General features: G+C 34.0%; 1 non-coding gene across 1 annotated transcript; it reads right to left on the minus strand.

Moving 5' to 3' along the window:
- Positions 1–4343: 4343 nt before the first annotated feature.
- LOC114922362 lies at positions 4344–4451 on the minus strand. Its single transcript, XR_003810393.1, has one exon. It is a non-coding gene; the product is annotated as a U6 spliceosomal RNA (small nuclear RNA).
- Between the last annotated feature and the right edge of the window lie 1492 nt (positions 4452–5943).

A 5943-nucleotide genomic window follows, 5' to 3' on the forward strand; every position in this document is an offset into this window, starting at 1 on the left:
AGCTCATGATTTCTATTTTGGTAGTGCTTTGCTTCTTGATTGCCCAAGAAATAAATGCAACGATATTGCTTTCAATGGAGCTGAGGTTTTCCTTGATCTCTTATTATATATTGGGGTTAGCTTTGTGCTGATAGTTGCCAGCAAAAAGTGCATATTTTTGTATCAACTAAATAAAAGTAAAGCAGGGACAAGTTATACAATTTTTTCTTCACAAAAGAAATTCAATTTACACTGAAAAATTCACCTTTATGCATTTGTTTCTAATCTATTCTGATAAGGAATCTTGAAAGAGTGTGAAAAGCATAACAAGTAAAAAAAGTATAACAATGAAAACACTTGCTTAATAGCTGCAAGTTTGGAAAAGTCATGAAACAAAACAGAATTAAAAATACAAAAATGCTGAATTAATTTTCTTAGAACAGAGGTTGGCAATATCTGTGGATATCACCTGCATCCTAAACATAAGCTCTAACAATAAATGGAAATAGGAACACACCCATGTGCATGAATGTATTGATTGCAAAACTATGATGTTTTTGCCAATCTCAAGAGCTTTTAGCATTCCCATAAGATATCTTCCAGTATCTTGAGGTGAGATTGCTAAAACCTCACAAAATATGAGAATTGTGTGAGATCTGTGCTATTTAAAAGCAACTTCAGTAGGAAGCTTGATAATGAGAAAGGACTGACAAAATACGAGGGCATTAGGAAATAAACCTCCATTTGGTTATCAATGACAGACATTTGCAGATACAGAACTTTTATTATGCACATTAGAAAACTACAACATTACATTACTTTTCAACATAATCGCCATTCAAATTGAGGCACTTGTCATAATGTCTTACAAGGTTTTGAAATTCCTTAGTAGTAGTCGCTCGGCGCCAAATCTGGGCTATGGGGGGTGATCAAAAACATCCCAACACCACACCGGAAGTGGTGCCATAGAAAATCCCACCAAATGTGAAGATGCCAAAGGAGTACTGCTAGTGAAATTCATGGAGCATGGTTCGACCATCAATTCAGAAATCTACTGTGAAACGTTACGAAAACTCAGACAAGCCATCCATAACAAGCGTCAGGGGATGCTGACTTCTGGTGTGGTGTTGGTTCACAATAATGCTCACCCGCACACCGCTAGATGCACCCAAGAACTTTTGAAGCAGTTCTGTTGGGATGTTTTTGATCACACACCCCCCCCATAGCCCAGATTTGGCACCGAGCAACTACTATTAAGGAATTTTAAACCTTGTAAGATGTTATGACAAGTGCTTCAATTTGAATGGCAATTATGTCAAAAAGTAATGTAATGTTGTAGTTTTCTAATGTGTATAATAAATGTTCCGTATCGGCGAGTGTCTGTCATTAATAACCAAACGGAGGTTTATTTCCAAATTGTTCTCGTACTTTCTTTTCTTGGAACAGTGTGTTCTCTACTAAGCACAAGTAAGGAGTAAAGTAGATTTTGGCCTTGATTGATAACAGTCTATTCACAAATTTTATGGAGATATGTTCTTTCAAGGACAAATTTGAAGTTATTTCAGATCCATCACAGGAGGCAATTTCTTAAGAAAGGAACATAAAACTTTTAGCTGGCAACACATCAGTGCTGGAACATCTGATTTAACCGAAACTATTCTGTAGATGCTTCCTACTCATCCAGCTTCTACCTACCATGTTCATTAGCACCTGCACTGAATTAAGTCTTTTTAGATGAATGTGGTTGAAGCTGTTAGGAAACATCGTGTTGCAATAAACACTAAAAAGGAGCAGGACATGTCCAGCTTTTATTGGAATGTGGATATATCAAAAGATCAAAAAATGTTCCTAACTAATTTAACAGATGAGCAAGGTGATTGTCAACTGATCTGAACTAAAACTAGTAAAAGTATATTTGCATTATCAGAAATGAAGTTTTAGGATTCAACTTGCTTTATTTGTTTATTATTCATTTATATTTCCTACTAGCTGTACCCGGCCACGCGTTGCTGTGGCTCAGTCTGGTAAAAGCGTGTGTTGCTTTTACGTCCAACAGATGGCGCTGTTTTTCAAAAAAATCATGTTTTACCTGTCACAGGTGTGACATTTATATAATATAGATATATAAAAACACACGTGTATTTGAATGCAACGTTGTGTCAAAATTTCAAAGCAATTGGTGAAGAACTTTCGGAGATTTAAGATTTTGAACAAACGAACATTTACATTTTTATTTATATAGATTTCTTAACTGCCCATCTTCTCAGAGAGGGGTTCTGTGTGGTGTTTATCTTGGTTCCTATTTCTCATTTCATTCCAGGACCTCCTGCCTGGTAATCTCTGATTGTTCATTGTTAGCTCCTTCTAATAGCAAAACTGGTGACTGAATTCCTAACTAAGAAGGAAAGGTGCTATCACAGAACAAATGATCCTGTTCTTGCAGCTATGGGATATATTTTCCTGAAAATTATCACAATATCTACATAGTATAACTGCCATGTTATTTCATATTTAGGAACAGAAAGAACAAAATCTGTTACATCATGCAGAGAAAATTGCTTTGTTCATGAACAAGATTGCTTTGTTTGCTAAAACCAATAGTTTACATTTAAAGACTATAGAAAGCCACTTTTAGACTATTATCAGCGGAAGAATTCTGCTTAATGGAAGAAGCAGGGAAAGAAAACTTCTAAGTAGTTTTCAGAAGGAAAGTGGTTGCCATTTATATTAATTTACCTTTTCCTTAAAAAACAGAGAGTTTGAAGAGTCAAACTCTGTCAGTGTTAGGAAAGTAAGGGAAATTTGAATGGATGAGCTGTTTTTAATGGAAAATCTATTCTATTTAGTTCTGTATTTGTTTTACTATTTGATCTGAATAAGCCTTGCAATTCGCCATGTTGTGTTTGTCAGTCAGATGCACAGAGAAAGGATAATGGATATAAAGAATGGTAACCACAATCCACTCTACAATTAGGCACCCTAAATCCCAATAGAAACCATCTGATTTTAGAAATTCAGTGTTATTGATAGTTTCTGGTGAGGACAACTGATTCCTCATTGGGATTATAGGATTCAAACAAAAATGAATTTTTTTTTTAATTCATCACTACTCCACACATTTCTAAACATATTCTTTTCTCTCAAGCTTAAAATCCAAGCATACATATTAATGGAATTATATGAAATACTCATAATCATTTCTACTGGGTAGAATGAATCCTTGAGCATTTACTTAGATTTGTATATGGACAGTATGATATGTGAGAAAATGAAAATAATATGTATGAATTAATATCTCATACACATTTAGAACCCTTTCCAGATGAGGATTATTCATACTTTTCTAATGGAATATAAAGCTCAATCAGATTAATCTTAAAATGTCTATATATTGGGTGCTAATATGAATCCTCTTTCTACAGACTGACAAGAGTTTCTTTTTTATTGGCAGTTTGTTCCTCTATCTCACATCTCACGTTTCCTTCTGTCTGCCACTTCTCTGCATGGTGGGCTTTATACCACCCAATGCTTTATAGTAAATCATGAACAACTTGTATTTAAAAATTGAGATATTATCCCAAAGGTGCTTTTTCAAAAGGGAACTGGGCTTTCTTTTTGTTTTTTTCCTTGAAGATGTTTCATTTCTCATTGAAGAAGCTAGATGAGAATCTCCATAGACAAATTGAGAAATTACCTCCTGTGTTTTGCTAAAATTGCCAAATATGTCTTTATTGATCTCATGGGCACATATCCCCTTTCAAATAAAGCATATTCTTTAAAATAGTGATGTCCAATAACCTAATCACCATTTTAAGATTTATCATTTATATCAGCGATCTGCTCCCAATCACCAATTTGTTGTTGTTGTTGTTATTTTAACAACATTCCCAAATACAGTTTCTCAGAACCAAAATACCGCTGTGCTGACTTTTTGTTTTTGTTTTTCGGCGTTAAAATTGTAGTGCAAGATTTTTGCCAAAATACAATTGACCTTTTTGTGCAAAATCACATTTCATTTACAAAAGTGCTTAGGATAATCTTCCCTGCTGTTTCTTGAGGAAAAAGCAATGGAAAGAAGCACTCTGCTTCACATTGCTGATTATCTTTCCATGGTATTGGCAGGCAGTTCTCACAATTTTAAAGACAGTGAATATTTCACTCCCTATTCTCCACTTGCCTGGACTGTCACTTCTAAGCAAAATAAAAGCTGATAATCAAAAAAAAATATTCACGCAGGAATGACTGCAGCATATTCCACAATCTGCCTCTGAAGAAGCTTTAAAAGTGAATATATATATATATATATATATATATATATATATATATAAATATATATAAATATATATATAAATATATATATAAATAAAAATATGGAACGCTTCACGAATTTGCGTGTCATCCTTGCGCAGGGGCCATGCTAATCTTCTCTGTATCGTTCCAATTTTTAGTATATGTGCTGCCGAAGCGAGCACAAAAGTGAAATTATATATTAAAAGTTCCAATGCAGACATTAAAGTGCTTGCCCAATTTCCATACTTTTACTGCTATTTCTTTAGGAGAATATTTAGCTATTTTCTAGATATCACTGAAATACCTTCCAGCAGCTCTCAACTTTTTTACCATTATCAAACTTTCTCTTGATCTACTAATGATAGAAGTCTAACAGTTCCAGTGGTGGGATTCAGATATGTGAACAACCGGTTCTCTGTGTGGATGCCGCTTCCGGAAGTCCATTCTGGGCCTGGGCAACAAAAAATTAGCTACCAGTTCTGCCGAAGTGGTGCGAACCAGCTGAATCCAACCACTGAACAGTTCCATACATTTCAATCAGTATACTTTGCCAACACAGGTTTTCTTCTTAACGCTGTTCAGTTTGGGTGTTAGTTTTTCAGTATGAACAGCAAGTTTCTTCATAATCTACTTCTGGCTTTATCTGAAAAGGGTTTTTTTTAATTTCATCATGTAAATATATAAGACGTAAAATTTTTAATCACGATGTTCAGTCGTGCTTGTATTTTACTAGAAGAGAGACCTTCTAATGAATTAATAGTAACAAGCATCCGTCTAGTAGAAAATAAATGTAATATCTATATTAATTGGAGAGGGATAGAAGAAAAATTGCTTTTGTTTTTGTTTTTAGAATAGTGATAAAAATACAAAAACCCTATGATAATGATGTACTGCTATAATTGGCAATATTTAACTTACTATGTTGCATTTGTACTTCTGGGAAATGTTTTAATAATCATTATCAGCATATCTAAGCAAACACTGTAGTTTCTGATGTGAAAGCATGAATGGGCTCTAGTAAAGATATGTATTAATCAAACAATTGGTGCAGTTTCCAAGCTGGAAAGTTGCCCAATGCATCCTTGATCAATTCAATTTGGCATCTGAAAATAAGTTCTGATCCATAAATCTAACTTCTGTGCTTCCCACTGTCTCTCAGAGGATATTGACACTTGGTTTAAAAAAAAGCATGAAATTTACAAGCATTATAATCCTGTGTGAGAATATCATATTTCAGACATGTTGAATGGGCACTAAAACCTTTAACCCAAACTGGAAAATAAATTGAAATGAAATCATGTTCTAGTTAGTAAATCCTGTATCTCTTGTTATGGAAAGACATTTGTATAAACAACATTTATGTAGAGAATATTTTAGTAAATAATGCCAGCAAAATATGACCAGAGCAATATTGTTTGTGGAAGTCAATTTGTTCCATTACAGTGTTTGTTAAAGTGATACAACAGGAAGTTATGCATCTTCAAACCAAATATCAGTTCTGCCAAACCCTATTCTGATTACTACTAATCCAAACATTACAATATAACACATGGCAGAAGAAAGCAATAGTGGATATGAAACCTATGACAAGATACTTCCTGCTTAATGGAAACTATGATTTTCTGTTTTTTAAAATCCCTAAAGAAACCCAATAAACATGGCCTTGTTAGTCAA

The sequence above is a fragment of the Protobothrops mucrosquamatus genome, unplaced genomic scaffold (assembly GCF_001527695.2).
Source record: "Protobothrops mucrosquamatus isolate PMUCROS unplaced genomic scaffold, P.Mucros_1.0 scaffold130, whole genome shotgun sequence".
NCBI lineage: Eukaryota > Metazoa > Chordata > Lepidosauria > Squamata > Viperidae > Protobothrops > Protobothrops mucrosquamatus.